At 47.3% G+C, this 20768-nt stretch overlaps 1 protein-coding gene across 3 annotated transcripts in view; it reads left to right on the top strand.

Annotated features, from left to right (window-relative positions):
* Window positions 1-1432: 1432 nt before the first annotated feature.
* Window positions 1433-20768, top strand: part of ZNF512B (zinc finger protein 512B) — a 74254-nt gene continuing 54918 nt past the window's right edge. For 2 of the 3 annotated variants that reach the window (XM_061630975.1, XM_061630973.1), the window contains exon 1: window positions 1553-1743. The gene's annotated coding sequence lies outside the window, so the exon portion shown is untranslated. Of the gene's footprint in view, window positions 1521-1552; window positions 1744-20768 lie in introns of those variants that run through there. The other variant, XM_061630974.1, reaches the window with a different exon arrangement.

Here is a 20768-nt window from a genome sequence, read left to right as displayed (position 1 = left end):
TTGACCTGATCCAGCAGGGCTTTTTGTACGTTCTTATGTAGGGCCGGCTTGACCCAAAATATTTCCCAATGTCAACAAATTCAAGCCTCTCCTCCCAACACAACATCTCATTCACACACTGACACACTCAACTCTTCCTGTCCAGCTGGCCCTGTGTGTGAAATGGGTAGCATTTCAGAGAAACCTAAATTGAAGCATTTGGTTTTCTACCTCCTACCTAGCCACCTACATTTTGCTTCCAGAACTGTACCACTACTCTCCTCATGTCATTGGTACCAATGTGGACCACAACCACTGACTCCTTCCCAGCCCTAGCTGCCAGGCTTTCTCTAGAACCAGCTTTTCCCAACCTCTGGGTCTCCAGATGTTGCTGGACTATAACTCCCATCAGCCCCAGCCAGCATGGCCAATGGTCAGGAATTATGGGAACTATAGTCCAGCAACATCTGGGGACCCAAAGGTTGGGAAACGCTGATTCACACGTGACATCAGTCACCCTGTGTTGCGCACGCGCATCACAAGCTTGGATATTTATGCATCTAATGATAGAATTGCCCACTGTCAGGAGGCCTCTGCTCCCTGAAGCAGGATCCTGGGCAAGAGAAGGGATCTGTTCGTGTGCCAAGGAGTGGTCCCTTTTAAGGGTTCATTGCCTTCTTCCTTGGCATCTCTAGTTAAGAGGATCATCAGGTAGGAACATAAGGAGGTGCCTAATATGGAGTCAGAGCCACTGGTCCATCTTGCAATGCCTCTCCCTGGTTTCAGGCTACCTGGAGATGTTGATTCACCTGGGCACCTTCTGCACGCAGGGAAGATGCTCTGCCCCTGAGGTACGGCCCTCGCAGGTGAAAGGAAAGATCTTTCTCTGGCAGATATTCTCTAGGATTTTCTGCTGCCAGTCAGTGGCCAATCCTGTCCTCCATGGGCAAAAGAGGGTTACCTGAGGCAGAAGACAGCTTCCTATGTAGTTCTCTTTACCTAAGGAAAACATTTTTTAAAAAATCTCAATGAGTTTGATTTTCCTCCTGCAGACCTGCACCAGTGCTGTATTCCTCACGTGCCCCGCCAAAAATAAATAAATCTCCATTACATTTTAATGGAGGGACCATGGCGGGGGCCGAGACGATTATCTGGGCTAAACAAAAGAGTCAAGTCTATGGGTGGCACCCGCAATGGGAAACCATTAAATAAGAAAACCAAAACAGTGGCAGCCCCCCCCCTTCTGCGCCTGGCTGCTTTCCGGCGCCTTCCTCAGCCCGCCAGGCTGCCTTCTGGATCGCGCACCTGCCGAGGGGACGTCGTCCCATCTCTCCCCTCCCCGCAACTCCCCGTCGCCTCTCACCCCGGCGCGCCCCCGTCCCCCCGTCCCGATCCCTCGTTGCAGTTGCACGAGCCAAAGAATAACGCGAGAGTTGCAAGTGGCTTCCCTCTCTTCTCCTCTCCCCAGCTGTAAAACTGTCAAAGGTAGCGAAGAGGAGAACAGGAGGAGGAAGCGCTCGAGGAGTGGAGCGGCGGCGGGGGTACGGTGTGTGTGTGTGTGTGAGAGAGAGAGAGAGAGAGAGAAAGTGAGTGAGAGAGAGAGAGTGCGGGCGAGCGAGGGGGGGTCTTCGCGCATGAGCCGCCGGGGGCGGTGGCGCTTTGGCTGCGCGCATCGCGGCGGCGGCGGCACGGGGGGCCCTGCGAAAGCGAGTGAGCGAGAGAGAGAGGGAGAAGCGCGCTGCCCGCCGGCCCGCCCGCGCTGAGGTAAGGGGTCCCCCTGTCGCCACCCAGCCCTCGCCTCGCCCTGCCTGGCTCCGGCCCTTTCCCACCCCGAGCCTGGCTTTTACTCCGCCCGGTCGCCCCCCTTGCCCGGCCTCGAGGGGCTGCCCAGCTTCCTTTCGCGGAGTGCAGCTGGAGCAAAGGGGGGGGGAGAGAGATTTCCCCCCACTTCTCTCTTCCTCTCTCCCTGTTTTGCTTTCCTCCCATCCCTCGCTCTTCCTTCCTTCCTCTCTTGCTCTCGCCTCCTTCTACATAAAAAGTCGCCATTTTGCTTCATTGCTTTTCCTGGGGTTTTTAATTATTTATTTTGTATGCCTTCCGGCGCCCCCCCCGCGCCCCCAAAGAGGAAGATATTTATCGCACCCCGCCCCCCATCCCATGCACGAAGAAAAAGGTCGCAGGGCGGTGGTGGGTTGTTTTTTAATGTCTTGGTTTTGTTGCCCTTGATTTCCTCCTCTTTTCTCTCTTTCCCTGCAAGATTAAAAAAAATAAAAATAAATCAGCAACAACACTACAAAAACCTCATTGCATTCCCCACCCCTGCAACTGCTTAATTATTTATTTTTGCGAGAGGGAAGGAAGAGGAGTCTTTCAACGGGGCAGAAAAAAATAGCAAAGACGAACGAGTTCCTGGAAATGTAGAAAAGAGAAATGGCAAGGGAGGTTTGAGAGCTTGCAAGTCTTTTGCTGCCTTGGAAGTGGATTAGCGTGTCTGTCCAGACTGAGCAGCCTCGCCCCTGGCAGCAACAGGTGGTGTGAGTTCCCCCCTTCCCTAAGACACACATTTGGAAGCTGCCTTGGAGCCTAAATGCTTGTGGAAAGTGGCGCAGAGTGGAGAGGTGGGTGAGGCACAGGTGATGCAGGTTCATGACCTACCTGAGCAGGTCAGTTGGAGGTTGTGAGGCAACCGCCAGCTGGAAAGTTAGAAGCTGTGACCAGAGGTCAAGGTCAAGGGTGGGTCAGGTCAAGGTCAAGGGTGGCTGGTCCTAGACGGGAGCGAGGAGTTGAAGTTTGAATCATGCGGCCCTCATTGGCAGATCAAAGGCAGGCAGGAGACCCAAAGGGTTGGGCCCCCTCCTTAATCTATGGGAACTGCGTGGAGCGCATGATTGCACAAGCCACCAAATTGAGTAGCCAGTGTTTTTAGGACTGCCGGTGAAGAGGTGAGCACACTGAGTCGTGCTGCACGAGGCCTCTGGCAGTGTGGCAATGCACTGCTCTGTTTTTTGCAATGCATCTGTTCTCTGGGCCGGCAAAAATGGCTTGGGCCTTCCTGGGTGGTGTGCAGCCTTCTGCCACTTCCAGGCAGGTAGCATCCTTTGGGGTGTCTGGCTTCCAGAGCGTGTGGGAATGTCTTTGGCCCACACCTTTGCCTCAGGCTGCTTCTGTGCTCAGCGCAGCAGCAAGGCTTCTGTGGAGAAAGTGCGACCCACATTGCCCGCTCTAAGCTGGAAGGGAACACCAACACAGGCTGGCGCCGGGAAGGGCTCTGGGTCAGTGGCAGAGCAACTGCTTTGCATGCAGAAGGTTCCAGGTTCGATCCCCACATCTGGGAAAGACTCCCTGACTGAAATCCTTGAGACCGGCTACCAGCCAGCTTGTAGAGAATACTAAGTTAAATGGAACAATGGCCTGGCTTCTCTTTAAACCAGCTCTTAATTTAGACCCATGAGGTCTGGAGTCTTACTTTATTTTTAGAGGAAGAGGTGCAGCTCAGTGGTAGAGGAGGTGCTTTGCTTGCAGAAGGTCCCGGGATCAATCCCTGGGATCTCCAGGTGGGGCTGGGAATGTCCCCTCCCTGAGACCTTGGACAGCTGCTGCCAGTCAGTGTAGGTAGGCAGTGCTGAACTCGGTGGTGCAAGACAGCTTCTTTGCTCCCACCCTTCCTTTACCGTGCGTGGGTTACAGGGACTGCAGGCTTTGAAAGAGGAGATGTTGGAAGAGTCTGTGGGGTTATAGGGGACCAGTCTCCACCCCCTCTTATTTGGCAGTTTGGATGCTAATGAAACATGTTTGTTTCCAGTTGAGTGGTGAGCCACGTGGTGCCTGCATGCTGCCACCTTTTCCTTAAAACCCAACTTTCTTATCCAAGCCTAAGTGTTTTGGACAAAATTGGGTGTTGCTTAACTTTCTTTAATAAATAAATGAAATATCCACGTTTTGGGTTATTTGTTCACTCACGTTCCCTTTTCCCTAATATTAGGTTTGCTCCAAGATCTGGTAACATTCAGTGCCAAAAATATGCAACCATGCAGAAAATCAGACGGGGCAAATACTTTTTCACGGCACTGTAGACTGCATCTGAACATGGGTTCCAGTTAGCTGTTGTCACTCATAGCTATTTGATTGGTGCACCTTGTATACATTTTGTTCAAAGCACTTAGGCCTACCAGGTGCTGAGGAGCATCGGTGGTGGTGGGGAGAGGGTTGTTATTTTTACGCCCTGCCTGAGGGTTTCCTAGAAGCACCTGATTGGCCAATGGAAGAAAGTAGAAGCAGGACTAGAAGCAGAGCCGGTCCCAAAGGGCGGCCAGGTCGGGCCCTGGCCAAGGGCCCCTGGAGCCACAGAGGCCCCTGAGGGGCCTCTTGATAGGGTGGGCGAGGAGTAGTGCTCCTTTTCTGTAATCCGCAGCAGAGTAGCTGCTGCAGATTGCAGGGAGGGAGCTTCTTCCACCTGCCCATTTGCTGGCTCTGCCTACCCATCACTCGTCTTTTGCAGTTGTGTGGGCTGTGCGCGCAGGACTGCCATTAACTAAGATGGCAGCCAAGGTTTCCCTAAGGGGCTGAAGCCTCCGCCACCATCTTGGTTGATGGCAGCGATGCGCATGCGAAGCAGCCTGTGCAGCCGCAAAAGACAGGAGAGATTGAGCCAGCGAATGGGCGGATGGAAGAAGCTCCCTTCCTGAAATAGACAGGTAGGTGTGCGCGCATGTTGTGTGCAAGCATGCACTCCGGGGCCCAGGGCAAGCTGGTGCCCAAGGATCCTGGCATGTCTGGCGCCTGCCCTGACTAGAAGGACTTTTGGGTTTGATCGAGTTGGGCTTTTCTAATGTGTAACTGCATTTGCCTTCATTCATCCGTTGTTATCCTGACATCTCTTTGTAAGCTCCTTCAGGCAGGGACTCTCTCTCTCTCTCCTCTTTTGCTCATATGAACAATAAAGTGTCACATGGATGGATGGCACCATGTAAGTAGATCATAATGTAATATGTGGTGATGAAGACAGCTGGGATCCTGGTATTGGCAAGGCTGTATTATTGGGGGGAAAGCAAGTCTGCAAGGGTATATCCATCTAAACTTGAGGTATAGGATGGAATATTTTGCATGTCTTGCAGTGGTAAGGCCCAGAGTTGTATGGGGATGTTGTAGCTTGATCAAATAGCGTGGTTTAATTTCTTAAGTGCAAGACTGTCTTTGCCCTTCTAAGAGTCTAGGAAGGTAGATCACTGTTACTTCCCATTGCACAGGCAGATAAACTGAGGCCGAAAGAAATGCTAACTTAACCCAAGAATACAGAGTGAGCCTGGGCAAAGTTGGGCTTGAATCCCCTGGTCAGCTATTCACTGGAGTCTCTGGGTTATCTGCCCAGAAAGATTTTGGAAAAGAATAAATAGGGTAGAGTTAGTTGCTGAACATTTGCTTCTCGAGCTCAAGTTAGGGATTTTTCAGTCCTTTTCAGAAATGATTGATCAATAGCATTTAGTGTCCTTTGAAATTATCATTATTGTGCATTCACATTTGCTTACTATGCCTGCTGCCAGCGACGGTGGTCGTTAATCCCCTGAAAAAAGATTCTTCAAATCGTTGAATGCACAAACAAATTCCCCATTGCACTGATGGAGGGGAATTATACCCGTTTTAAAGCTTATCCTTTTAAAAGTGCTGGGCACGAAATCTGTTCCATTCAAAATACAGTACATCTTTTTTTAAAATGCAATGCCTGCGGAAGCAAGAAAAGAGTCAGTTTTAATTTAATCCAGGCTTTGCATTGTGTGGGCGTAGGAATATAGCTCTCAAGGTTCTATGTCCGAGACATTTTGTTTAGGAAACTTACCAAAAAAACTCCAAACAAACCCAACCTCACATATCTTGCATAGAAAGAAAGGGAGGGAATTGTAGAAATCTAGAGGAGGTTAGGAAATAGTTTTGCTGATGCGACAGCAATCAACTTCTTAAACCCTTGTTTGCTTAATAATCCTAGTGTAGGGGTGTTTCCAAAAGGAAAAATTTGGAAAAAACATGTCCCCCCCCTATTTTTCCACAATTGTTTTCTTTTTTTCTCTCTCTGAAAAACTGGAATCCCTCTCCCCACCTCAAATTTCCAGGCTTTCACATCACTAACCCTTCTGTTGCAATCACTTTCTCCCCTCCAAGCCTGGAAATAAATGTGCTCTCTGTGTGTGTGTGTGTGTGTGTGTGCCTGTGCGCGCATGCACGATAACTCAGATGGAGAGATTGCTGGGGGAAAGTAGCAGGAAAAGGAAAGCTTGATAATCCCTCTCTTGTCCAGTGATTATCCCCTGTAAATAGCCTCGTCCTGTAGGGGAGGGCCGTAGCTCTGTGGCAGAGCATCTGCTTTGCATGCGGAAGGTCCCAGGTTCAATCCCCGGCATCTCCAGGTAGGGCTGGGAGGGACTCCTGCCTGAAGCCCTGGTGAGCCGCTGCCAGTCAGTGTAGACAATACTGAGCTAGATGGACTGAGAGCCTGTCTCGGTATAAGGGGGCTTCCTGGGGTTCTATGTTTTATCTTGCAAATGTGCGCTTCAGGAGTGGGGCTGGCAGAGTTACAATTGTGGTGTCAGTGAGCCTGAGCACGTGGGCTTGGCGCTGTGGACAGCACTGATGCCGGGTGAGAGCCTGTGAAAGTCGGACCCACAGTGCAGGTCTTGCTGGTGTTCCCATCTGAATGATGCAGGGCCTTGCCTCTGATGTGCGTGCGTCAGGGCCAGGGCAGCCTCTTTAAGATGTTGATACTGAGGAGCCCGCAGAAGGCAGCCTGCCCAGGACTTCTCAAAACCTGGCGCTTGTCCCAAATACAGCAGGGCTGGGCATGTTTGATATGTTGCAGCAGTTGGCAGCTGGCAACTTCATGTCAGCGGGGCAGCTTTCAGCACCTTGGACAGCTCCTCGAAAGTTTGGACCAAAACCCAGCTCGGATTCCACTGCCCCACTGACATGGAGCCACAAGCTGCCACTGTGTTGCAGGGTGTTAAGTGCTGCAGGACCCCATTCTGCTCCCTTTGGACAGTCCCACCCCACTCTGCTGCGTGTGTACTCCCAGCTCCTTATGTGATTTATGTGTGTGGAACTCCCAGAAACACACCTGGCGTCCCATGTGTAGCTTTGCCTAGTTTTGGGTTTGGGTGCTGGCCTCTAATGAGACAATTTTTGATTACTAGGTGTCAAAATATTTATTTATTTTATTTAAAATATTTATTTAATATATTTCTGTCCCATCCTTCTACCCTACAGTAGGGCACTCAGGGCGGCTGATTGTCTCATCGTCAGGGTGTCAAGAGCATCCTTCTCTCTTTCTGACTCTCTACAGCTGTATGGAAGTCTCTTTCCTAGGACGGGATCTCATGTACGTGTTGCCCACCTGATCAGCAAGCCACTTTGCTGGCCACCCTGAGAAATGGTCTTCTGTGCTTGGCCCCAGATCTTTTGTTCCTCCTGCTACCACCACCCCTGTATTTCTTTTCACTTTGGGCCCATCCATGCGACTGTGTAATCTGCAGTGTTATAGCTTTGTGTCCTCATTAACTCACGGCCATCCATATGACCTTGCAAGCTGGTACGGATTTTCGCATTCACAAATCTGCATTAGAAATACCACTGAAAAAACGATAAGATTTCCTAAACCGATAATCAATCGCATTAACGTCCATGCATCCTGACACAATGCTGCGAACTTTCCTGCAATAGGTGGCCCAAGGGCATTCCTCCGTCATATGCCAGCCCCGTGTCTTCTTCCCACCCAATAGCTCATCCACAAACCTGCGCATGCGTGGGAATTTTAAAAAAATATTTCTGCGCTCTTCTGAGAAGGCGCATGAAAAACAAATGACCGTTATGAACCAATCATTGAAAAGGGGTGGACTTAGGGGAGTGTTCAATGGTGAGGCAAAGAAAAAAAAATGTCCGCACATATGAACTCTTGATAATCGGGTTTTCACAATAATCCGGCTACAAACGACATGTGTGGGTCTCGAAGCCACCAATCGAATATGGAAAAAGTGGAGTTTGTAGTTAGGTATGGATGGGCCCTTTGTTTCAGGGTAGATGGGCATGCTAAAAGTGCTGTGCCAGTGAGACCCCAACCTCCCAATATCTTAATTTGCCCAGAAGCACTCTATTCATTTATGCAAATTTGTGTCATTGGCATGTGCCCTGATTTAAGTATCTTGCAGTGCTCCTCTGCTGGACGATTAAATAGCTTGCAGTGCCCCTGCGTGGGACCCTTTGCCTGACCCAGCTGGGCTGTTCCTCTGCTCTTATAATCTGGAAGTAGTGTTCAAAGTTGGTAGTAGAGGACAGAGCATCTTCTGTTCGAAGAAAAGGTTATCCCACTGCTATGGCTTAGATTAGTTCTGTGTTTCTCAGGTTTCTGAAAGTGGAGAACAGATCTGTCTCCCTGAATTTAAAATTGGAGGCATGCTCGCTTATGCATGAAAAAGTTACCTTGCAGTGTGTAAAAAAAGTACAGACAGATTACTCAGAGGAACCCAATCCCTGAGTTTTCTACATGAGCAGAAACCTGGGTGTGTGCTGTTTAGAAAAAGATGAGTCTGGTGCATCAATTCATTTAGAGATGCAACAGGGACCATCCTTTGAGGGCAGATGCTTTTGCTGTGGCAATGCATCAGGAGTGATTGAAGGCAGACACATAGTATAATTATCTACCAGCCACAGCTGATTAGAGGGAGACAAGAGCAGAGCAGGATATCATGCAGAGTTGTAGCGGGCAGCTTCCTCCATAGATGGCTACTGTGGCTTTATAGGAACTTTTAGCTATTTAATGCATTTATTTCTCATGGCATACTTGCTGTTCTCCCTCAGCAGCGTGGCATGTTACTCGTTTCAGGAGTTACCAGCTTAGTTGGCAGATGATTGGGACTGCACTGGCTAGACATTTAGAAAGTCATGAACAGCATGGAAGGGGTGAGCAGAGAAATATTTTCCTGCCTGTCAAAGCAGGAGAAATCAGGGATCACCCAGTAAAACTGATTGGTTAATACTAGCAGCAGGTTTTGGACAGACTAAAAGAAAGTGTTTCTTCATACAGCTAGGGATGGGCGGATATTTTCAGTTTCTCTCGTTTTCCCAATCTTAAGTTCAGTTCTTCACATCAGTTTGCAATTTTTTAAAAAACTAGGGGCTTTGCCCCTGCTTGCATGGTTCACCAACCCTGCCCCCAACTCCTCACCAATCCCTGCACCCTTAGACTTTGCCAACTGCCCCAGACTAACTCATTAAACCAGGGGTGAGGAACCCTTTTTTCTCCCATCCTGTGGGCCAACCTTGGCAGGTGGGTGGGGCAGCCCTCCCATCCACCGTATGACATCACAATTGTGTCATATGATTGACATTTGGCCTACAGGGTGGGAGCAAAAGCCACACATCTTGGAGGAAAGGGAGTCCTCATGGTAGTGATGCTGAGGCCTCCCATTCTACCCGCTTGCTTGTGTTCCTTCCTGTTCCTTTCCCCTGCACCAGCCTTAAGGCCAGCACGACTGGGCCAATGTGCACTTGCTCACCTTCTCTCCCTGTCCTTCCCACCTGCCTAGCTTTGAGCATAGTGCGGCTGGGCTGCCCCCCCCAGTTACTCACCTTCCTTCCACTGCGTGCTTGCTCACCTTCTTTCCTTGTCCTCCCCACCCCCGGCCTTGAGCCCAGCGTGACTGGAACGTGCTACAGTTTGATTAGCGCCATCTGTCTGTGGCCAAGGAAACTGCAGCGTGACTTACATTTTTATGTTTAAAGAAAAAGTTCTCATGAAAATATGTCAGCATTTTATATTAATTTGTCCTACTGTGCGCAATTTATATGCAATTTTGTCTAACAATTTTGTTTTGGCACAGAAACAGCCTTGGTCGCCCTGTATGATGACCTTTGTCGGGAGAGAGACGGGGGAGTGTGACTCTGTTGATTCTCCTTGATCTCTCAGCGGCTTTCGATACCATCTACCATGGTATCCTTCTGGGGAGACTGGCTGAGTTGGGAGTGGGAGGTACTGCATTGCGGTGGTTCCACTCCTACTTGGCAGTTCACCTCCAGAAGGTGGTGTTTGGGGAACATTGCTCGGCACCCTGGACTCTCCAGTATGGGGTTCCACAGGGGTCAGTTCTGTCCCCCATGCTGTTCAACATCTACATGAAACCGTTGGGTGCGGTCATCCGGAGCTTTGGAGTGCGTTGCCATCAATATGCTGATGACACGCAGCTCTATTTCTCCTTTTCATCCTCTTCAGGTGAGGCTGTCAATGTGCTGAACCAGTGCCTGGCTGCGACAATGGACTGGATGAGGGCTAATAAACTGAGGCTCAATTCAGACAAGACTGAGATGCTGCTAGTGGGTGGTTCTTCTGACCGGATGGTAGATGTCCAACCTGTCCTGGATGGGGTTGCTCTCCCCCTGAAGGAGCAGGTTCGTAACTTGGAGTTTCTCCTAGAACCATCTCTGACACTTGAGGCTCAGGTAGCCTCGGTGGCATGGATTGCCTTCTACCAACTTTGGTTAGTGGCCCAACTACGTCCCTATCTGGACAGGGATAACCTGGCATCAGTTGTCCATGCTCTGGTAACCTCTAAATTAGATTACTGCAATGCACTCTACGTGGGGCTGCCTTTGAAGACGGTTCGGAAACTGCAGCTTGTGCAAAATGCAGCGGCCAGATTGGTAACAGGGACCAGACGGTCCAAACATATAAAACCGATTCTGGCCCGCTTGCACTGGCTGCCTTTATGTTTCTGAGCTCGATTCAAGGTGCTCGTTTTGACCTATAAAGCCTTACATGGCTTGGGACCACAATACCTGATGGAACGCCTCTCCCGATACGAATCCACCCATACACTACGTTCAAGATCAAAGGCCCTCCTCTGGGTGCCTCGTCCGAGGGAAGCTGGGAGTCTGGCAAGAAGGGAGAGGGCCTTCTCAGTGGTGGCCCCCAAATTATGGAATGATCTTGCTGACGAGGTGCGCCTGGCACCAACACTGTTATCTTTTCGGCACTAGGTCAAGACTTTCCTCTTCTCCCAGGCATTTTAGCATGTGTTTTATATTGTTTTAAATTTTTAAATTGTGTTTTAAATTGTTTTTTAAAAGATGTATTTTAAATTGTATTTGTTTTTAGTTACTGTAAACCGCCCAGAGAGCTTTGGCTATGGGGCGGTATACAAGTATAATAAATAAATAAATAAATAACATGCACATTTCTGCAAAGCAATTTTCCCTTATATAATGCATTGTTGTATGTTATCTTCACAAACATATACATTTTTATGCAGGCTTTACTCTGTTATATGCCTTTTTGTACACATTACTTGACTGGAGAACTGCACTGCAAAATTCAGGTAAGTGAGAATTTCGAAGGATGACTGCGTTTTGGTTTCCATATTTCAGAAAATGCAAATTAGATAAGTTGTGCAGAAGGGAATGTGGCCCTGAGGCTGAAAAAGATTGCGCTGCCCTGCCTTAGGGGGAGGAAGTTCCAGAGCTGGGGTGCAATCACTGAAAAGGCTCTGTCCCACTTCCCGACATGGTGAATAACATTTGCTGGTGGGATTGCAAGCAAAGCCTCCATAGTTGATCTCAGTGTTCATGATGGCTGATGTGCAGAAAGGCGTTCAATTACATATTTGAATCCAAAATCATTTAGGGCTTTATATACACACTAATACCTTTGGGCCTGGTAACATGTAGACCACATCTGCACCAGACATTTAAAGGACTATTTTACGCCTTGAAACAGTCATAGCTTCCCCCATAGAATCCTGGGAACTGTAGTTTGTTAAGGGTGCTGAGAGTTGTCAGGAGACCCCTATCCATCACAGAGCTACAATTCCCAACGTTCCCTGGGAAGAGGGACTGATTGTTAAACCTCTCTGGTAATTATAGCTCTGTGAGAGGAATAAGGGTCTCCTGACAACTCTCAGCACTCTTAAAAAACTATAGCTCCTAGGATTCTTTGGGGGAAGTCATGACTGTTGCAAGTGGTAAAATACTGCTTTAAATGTCTGGTGTGGATGTGGCCATAGACATGTTATGAGTATTACTGCCATAGGTTTGCTTTGAAAAGTAAGTCCATGGAAGCTAGAGATACTGTTGCCTAGCAATAACCAGAAATGGAAACCTCTGCGTTCAGACACTGTATACCTCTGACAGGATTGCTGACCATCATGCTCTACCTGCGAGCTTCCCTAGCACATCTGGCTGGCCATAGGTTTAAGATGAGAACTTTGGTTAAATGGGCTTTTGTTGTGTCCTCAGAAAGTGATTTTTGTGTGTGTAAAGGTAATGATAATCCATCAGCAATCCTGTACTGTGAAAGGGCTGCAGCTAGCCCGCCCCCCAAAAAAGAGAGTCCAGACTCTTTTCTGAATTTTCAGCTTTCACTAAACACTCACACACAAAAAGAAGCTTTTAGACCAGCCTTTCCCAGCGTGGTGTCATCCAGATGCTTTGGACTACAACTCCCATCAGCCCAGGCCAGGCTGTTTAAAAAAACCAGCTTAATGAAAAGTACGCAGGAGTATTCTGTCCAATTGCTCAACGAGACATAATGCAATTCAATAACTTTAAACATATCTGCCTCCCCGTATTTATATTCTGGACCTTCTACAATGATTCCCTGACCCTTTAAACACTCCTGTTACAAAATCTCTGCCAACAGGCATGCCTGCGGTTTCTGTTTGGACTGAGCAAAACTCTGCACTCCACCTTTGCTAGACTTTTGTTCAGAAATGAAGGGGAAGGCAGAAACTCGGAGACATTCACGGGATGGGGCTAAAGGTTCCCTAGCTAGGGAAAGGCTGTAGTACTTGCTAGGGGTGGAGGGAGAAGTTTGATTCCGTTTGCATTGAAAGGCAAATCTACCTAAATTTGCACTTTCCAGAACAATATGCAAACCAAAGCACAGCCGTCCTTAGACGTTTCCACAACTCCTAATTTTGCAGTCTTGTTTTCCAGCCAAGCAATGTGTACAAAAGTGAATATACTTAAGTGTGAATAAAAGTGCGTATATTTTGTTTTTATTTATTTATGAAATTTGTTAGTTGCTTTTCTTCACAAAAGAGAACACAAAGTGACTTACAATCAATAAAAAGTTAAAGCCAGTATAAAAACTAAAACAAAGTAAAAAAAAACATAGTACATAAATATAACAGCAGTGGAACAACTCACCCCCTAAAAGAGGCTACAACATCAAGAGCCATCCAAAGGCCGTCTAAAATTAGGAGCTGAATGCCTGGAAGAAGAGAAATGTTTTTGCCTGGCACCTAAAAAGAGGTAGTGGTGGCACCAGGCGTGCCTCCCTGGGGAGAACATTCCATAAGTGGAGGGCCACCACTGAGAAGGTCCACTCTCGTGTTGCCACCTTCCGCATCTCCCTCAGAGACAGGGCACACAAAGAAGGGCCTCAGATGATGAATGCAGGCTCCAGGTTGATTCAAATGGGGAGAGGCGGTCCTTGAGGGATTGGGGTCCTGAGCTGTATAGGGCTTGATAGGTTAAAACCAGCACTTTGAATTGAACCCAGAAACTAACTGGTAATCAGTGCAGTTGTGCCAGAATTGGTGTTATGTGCTCAGACCATCTTGCACCAGTGAGCAATCTGACTGCTGAACTCTGCACCAGCTGCAGTTTCTGAACTGTCTTCAAGGGGAGCCCTACTTATAACACATTGCAGTAATCTAGCCTTGAGGATAGGAGAGCCAGTGTGGTGTAGTGGTTAAGGTGTTGGACTATGTCCTGGGAGACCAGGGTTCAAATCCCCACACAGCCATGAAGCTCACTGGGTGACCTTGGGTCAGTCACTGCCTCTCAGCCTCATGAAAACCCTATTCATAGGGTTGCCATAAGTCGGAATAGACAGTACATTTACATTTAGCCTTGAGGATACCAGAGCATAGACAACAGAAGCCAGGCTATCCCTGTCCAGAAAGGGTTGTAGCTGGAGCACAAGTGAAAGTTGATGGAAAGCACTGCTTGCTACTGAGGCTACTACAGCCTCAAGAGACCGGGCCCCAGGCTATGGTCTGAAGGCACATAAGGCCAGCTCCCTGCTGAAGCTAAGCAGGGTCAGGTCTGGCCAGTGCCTGGATGGGAGACCGCCTAGGAAGTATATGTAAGCTGCCTTGGGTTTCAGTCATGAAAAGAAAGGCGGGGTATATATGAAATTAATAATAATAATAAGAGACAGTAATGGGTCCAGGAGTACCCCCCCCCGGCTACATACCTGCTTCTCCAAAGGGAATGCAACCCCATCAAGAGCAGGCCACATGCCCTCCATCCGGTCTAGGGAACCACCCACTGACAGTGCTTTAGTGAAAGTAATATATAAAAACGTGTTACATTAGGAAAAATGCAAATATTGGGGACAACACGCTTTGTAGAAATGTGTTTATTAGGCAAAATTACATGCAAACATGACTTCATTGGAAATTTGTGCTAAAATGTTGATGAATTTTCATGGGGCCCTTTTTAAAAAAAATCCCAGTTTATATGGAAATGTGGGGAACTGAATTTAAGATTGGAAAAATGAAAAGCTGAGAGAAATTCTGCTCACGACTCTGGGGGCCTTGGCCAGAAGGTGGGATATAAGAAGTCATTGTTTTCCATCCCGTCCTCTGTTTGTCACATGCAGTGCTGTTACTGTTCCACTGCAGTTTGGTTTCCAACAATTCATCTTACTGTCCAGTATGGCAAAATTTTACATAATTAATTACATTATCATTATGTTATTTGACACTATTCATGCCTATGCAAAGGAAAGGCAAAGCAAATTGGGGAGGAAAATAGTATAAATTGCATATTGTTGTATATTGTTTGTGGACTGAAACAACAACAGTGAACACTAATTGTATTCATTGGATTGGTTTCTGCTCCTGTTTCAATTTTTGTTGGAATTCTCCACCCCTATATTCAATATATCCAAAGTTGCTGCGTAAAGGGGATTGTGGAGTTGTAGGGCTGCAGCCTGCATACTGCTGTTTTGCTATAGTTTATAGTTAGAGGGTGTTCTTGGTCTTACTTTTGCATTTTTTAAAAAAACACTGTGGAGTTAGTTCACACATGCGCCTGAACTATCTAATCTCTCTTTATTAGGATGCAGAAAATGCAGCAAGATTGTAAGAAAAGTCTGCAATATTCGTTGCCCCCACTTTATTCTTTAGTTTGCAGTTCAGTTTCCATGTCCCATTTTAATGCAATGTAGCTGCTAAAAAGACTAATGCAATCTTGGGCTGCAGTAATAGAATCATAGTGTCCAGACAACACAGTGTAATATTCTACTTTAGTTTGCACAGCTGGGCAGGACAAATCTGGAGTACTGTGTCCAACTCCAGGTGCCACATTTTCAGAAGGGCATTGACAAATTGGAGCATGCCCAGAGGAGAGTGATTGGGATGGGTCTGGAAACGAAGTCCTTTGAGGAATGGTGCAAATTCATGGTTAAGGCTATCAGTGGCTGCTAACCCTGGTTGCTATGTTCTACCTTCACTGGAGGCAATATGTTTCTGAAGACCAGTTGCTGGAAACCACAGGAGGGGAGAGTGCTGTTGTGCTTAGGTCCGGCTTGCTGGCTTCCCTTTGGGGCATCTGTTTGGCTGCTGTGAGAACAGAATACTGGACTAGATAGGCATAGGCCACTGGCCTGATCCAACAGGACTCTTACATTCTTATGTATGTTTATCCCGGAGAAGAAATATCACAGCGAGACTAGACCGCTATCCTCAGATATCTGGAGGCTGTCATGCAGAAGATGGAGCTTGTTACTCCAGAGGACAAGGTTAAAACCAATGCAAGTGAAGTTTCAAATACCTCCTTTTAAAAATTAGCATTAGTGAACGTACATATTGCAGCCTCTTGCATCAGCTCCTGACTGGGTCAGGGGGCATAAAAGCCCAGCTGCCCTTGGGCAGCGGATCTGCCTTTGAGGGCGCTACCCCCTTCTATTTTTTAAAAAACCAATCTAGAGGAGATTGGTAGTGGGGAGGGCGTATGGCGCATGTGTAGTTCCTGTGCAGGGTGAGAGCCTGTGCGGTGAACTGAATGTGACGGTCCTTCCCTGGCTCTCCCTGTCAGGTTCCTACCTGCTCGTGGCTACTGCCTGTCACTAGGCACCACCAGGGACTCCACCAGTCCGGACTGTCCTTTTTTATGGTTTCTCTCCCCGCTCTAGCACAGATCTCAACAGATCCCCCTGCTAGGCAGCACCACCAGTCACGTCCTATAACCCGTATTCCCAGAGACTCTGCCTGAGTCTCTCTATCAGGTTACCTCTGTGACTGCGTGCTTAAGTTGTCCCAATCCCTTTGTATCAATGCAGATAATCCTGGTTTGCTCTGAATACTTGTGGTGTTATTCTTCCCTTCCCCGCTGCCACCATTTGTCACTCTTCAGCCTTGGTATTTACCTTACCTTCCCTTCTGGTCTGTGAAACCCCAGCCAAGGATCAGGCCTTTGGTAAACCAAAAGTATTTATTAAATAACAAAGATAACAAGATTTCTTTATAAAGGCACTTAAGCATATGGTTTCATCTATTCCTGAGGTACTGGTCTCAGTATTAATCCGAACTCCACACTCTCCTCTCATAAACCCACCAAAACAACCCACTAACATCCACCTCACATTCACCTTCCACCTCACATCCCCCTTCCACCTCACATCCACCTACCATGTATCTCCTATACAAACAGCACTTACCATATATACACTAATAGAGGAACATCACACTGAACGATAGGAGAAAGTCGCCAGGTGCCTTCAGAGTGAGAGTCTGCAACTGGCAGAAGGCTGGCCCTCCCTGGGTGTGAGACAGGAGGGGAGTAGATGTGCCCTGTGTGAAACATACTGAGTGGGTCTGACTGTTCCCAATTCTCTCAGAGGCCTACTAGGATAACTGGTTCAGGTAGATTTTGTTGGAGGACTCTTGTTGGGTCCCTATTAGGTCTTTAGGAGGAGTCTTAGTAAGGAAGAACATGGGTGATGCCACCCCAATTTCAGTGATCATGGGTATAGGGAGGTATAGCCATGGGGAGGTGGTGAGCTACCATAGACGTTGAAGGTAAGGCTATCTACACCTTGTTCCTTGCTCCCACTCCTCCCATGGATGGGTTCCTCGTCGCTCATCTGCTCTGCCCACTGGCCTGTGTGTGCTGTTGTTTAACGCCAGATGGGTACACAATAAGACCACACTCATCCATGATTTGATCATGGATGAAGGTGCTGATTTGGTGTGCATTACCAAGACCTGGGTGGGTGAGCTCTGCTCACCTGGATACTCAGTGCAACACCAGCACAGACCGCAGGGACAGGGGGGAGGAGTTGCTGTGGTCTACAGAACTTCCATTTCTGTCATCAGGAAATCATTCTGTCTTGGAGGTGACTGTGAGGGTCTGCACCTGATGTCGGGCCAAGGAGACAGTAAACTAGGGTTACTGCTAGTGTACCACCCACCCTGCTGCCCGGCAGCTTCTCTGACCGAGCTGATGGAGGCCGTCTCGGCTGTGGTATTGGAGGAGTCCAGAACAATAGTCCTGGGTGATTTCAATGTCCATGCTGAGGCTGCCTCTAGTGTTCTGGCTTGGGACTTCATGGCCTCCATGACGACCATGGGGCTATCTCAAGTTGTCACCAGCCTGACGCATAGGGCAGATTTGGTTTTTGCTCCAGATGGAGGAAGGGGTGGTCTGGAGATGGAGGGGGACTGAATGTCACCCTTTTGTCATGGTCAGACCACTTCTGGGTGAAATTTAGACTTACAGCTCCAATCCTCCGCTGCAGGGAGGGTGGACAGATTAAGACGGTTCACCCCCGGAGACTTATGGAATCCTCAGGATTCCTTAATGCCCTGGGGGGGTTCTGAGTACGAGTAGATAGAACAAGTGACTCTGTTGAAGCCCATGTCATGCTCTAGAATGAGGCGTGTTGAACTTTTGACAGAGATGCCCCTGAGCACCCTCTCTGGTATTGTGGAGCCCGGTTTGCACCTTGGTACACCAGTGAGCTAAGCGCAGTGAAACAGGCTGGACAATGGCTAGAGTGCAAGTGGCGAAAGATGTGCTGTGAGGCTGATCGGAGACGAGTAAAACAACATAGCTGTGCCTACTGTGTGGTGGTGAAGGCAGCGAAGAAGGCCCACTTCTCTGCCACTGTCGCATCCTCAAGTAGTACAGTGGAGCTTTTCTGTATTGTCAGGGGTCTGTTGACGTCAGCTGCAGGATATGGAGTTTTAGACTCTTTGGAGGCCCACTGTGAATTGTTTGCAAGGCATTTTGAGGGTAAAGTTGCTCGCCTCCATAGCAATCTTGATGCTCTGTCCACATCCAGTGTAGTCCCCAGTGAGGTTCCAGTGCAATGTCTGCTGCAACTTCTTGGGATCGGTTTCAGTTGATGCAGTCTGATGATGTGGACAAGGTGCGTGCAATGATGCAGCCAGCAACATGTCCTCTTGACCCTTCCCTTCTTGGCTTATTAAAGCTTGCCAAGGGGGTTTGACCAAGTGGATCCAGGGTGCGGTCAATGTGTTGTTGCAGGAGGGAGTGGTTCCAGCTGCCCTGAAAGAGGCAGTGATCTGACCGTTCCTGAAAAAGCCCACCCTGGACCCACTGGTTTGTAACAACTACCGCCTGGTTGCAAATACCCCCTATTTAAGCAGTGTGATAGAGAGGGTCGTGGCGCAGCAATTGCATGTCACCCTGCTGCTGAAATAGTTGCACTGGCTGCCCATTAGTTACTTGGCTAAGTTCAAGGTTCTAGTTTTGGTGTACAAAGCCCTATACAGCTTTGGAATTCCCTCCCTTTAAACATTAGACGGGCACCATCTCTGTTGTCTTTTCAGTGCCTACTGAAGACCTTCCTCTTTCAACAAGCCTTTTAAATAGAGACCTTATCCCAGTCTGTGTCTGTGTTGGGATTGCTTTGATGTTTTTAAAGCTTTTTTTTTAAGATATTTTTAAAGATGTTTTGTTTTAATATGTTTTTAAAGATGTTTGTTTTAATATATCTTAATGTCTGTTTTCATGATGTGTTATAGTGTTTTTAGTCTTTTTGTTTGTTGCCCTGGGCTCCTGCTGGGAGGAAGAGCGGGATACAAATTTAATTAATTAATAATAATAATAATAATAATAATAATAATAATAATTGCACTTCTGATAAAAAAGTTAAAAAGAGGGAGATAGCATGCATTTTAATGCAAGGTACTGATGTAACTTGGCATACATGTTTTTAAAAACACACACAGGAAAAATAACAGAGTGTTTACTAATAATATTTGAAATACTTCGGTGTGTGTGTGAGAGAGAAGGGGGGGCAATAACCCAAAGCTTAAATATAAAATTAAAATTAAAAACAAAACCTTGAAAATGTTTATTGTCCTAAATTACGCAAAATTAGCTGAAAGTATTAATGAACTAAATCTGGACATTCAGACTCCACAAGAAACTCATAGAAATATTAACAATGTGATCTTTTGCATGTTCACGCAGAGTTAAGTGTCACTAAGGTCATATCCACGCCATGCATTTAAAGCACTATTATACCATTTTGACAGTTGTGGAGACTCCTGGGAACTGTAGTTTGTTAAGGGTGCTGGGATTTGTAGCTCTGTGAGGTCAGCACCTGTAACATACTACAGTTCCCAGGAATCTCCATGACTATTCAATAGTGGTATACTAGTGCTTTAAATGTTAAAGGGGGGTTACTCTCACGTAAGAGTACCTATGACTAAACGGCATATGTTATTTTACCAACAACACAATTTACAATATATGTTGCTGTTTAACACTAGACTAGAGCAACCATGCCAACCCATTTAATATCATAAAAATTGAGGAAATGGCACCAGAACTCTAAAGAAATGTATGGAGAGGTAGATAGAATTGATATCTTTACTGCCTAGCAACAAGACGAGTTGGTAACTAGGGGTGGAGCCACAGCAGATATATATGTGATTAAAGAAAGAAAAGAAAACCTAGATCCGACACTTCATGCATTTAAGAAATGAGCAAACAGCCACGTATTGCCTATTACTAGCAGCACTTTTCCCCCCGTCCACACCAAACATTTATTCCACATTAAACACCTCAAAGAATCCTGGGAAGTGTAGTTTGTGAAGGGTTCTGAGAGGAGACTCCTATTTTCCTCACAGATCCTACAATTCTCAGAATGGTTTAACAGTGAGCCCCTCTTCCTAGCAAACTCTGGGAATTGCAGCTGTGTGAGGGGAGTTGGGGTCTCCTAACAACTCTCAGCACCCTTCACAAACTACACTTCCCAGGATTCTTTGGGGGAAGCCATGACTGTTTAAAGTGGGATAAATGTCTGGTGTGGATGTGGCCATACTAGTGTTTGCGATGGTACTCAGTGGAGCAGAGTACTGGCTCCTCTTATATGCTGGCTCTTAGTGTTACTCCATAGGCCCATTCTTCAACCTGGGTCTGGGCCGTACTGCTTCAGATAGAAGATGGGACTCTCCTGACTGAATGCTACGCCGTTTTTGTTTGTTTTAATCCCTCTAGATGGAAAACTAGCATGTCAGGGAGACATACTAATTTTATATGGTGTTTGTTAAAATGCAATCCCTGAATGGTTCAGTCCAGAGAAGATTTGTCACTTCAAGGAAAACTATTCCATCGTTTGTTTATATAGGGTGGTATGCAGTACCATGCCTACTCAGACTCTGCTTATCTCAACACCCAAGAGTGTTGTGGGGAAGGAGGCCATCTTTCAAGTATTTGAGGCCTGTGATGTGTATAATATGATCCTGGGGGGACGACGACGACGATGATAG

The sequence above is a fragment of the Rhineura floridana genome, chromosome 6, assembly GCF_030035675.1.
Source record: "Rhineura floridana isolate rRhiFlo1 chromosome 6, rRhiFlo1.hap2, whole genome shotgun sequence".
Lineage (NCBI taxonomy): Eukaryota > Metazoa > Chordata > Lepidosauria > Squamata > Rhineuridae > Rhineura > Rhineura floridana.
This window is presented reverse-complemented; position numbering and strand designations above follow the sequence as displayed.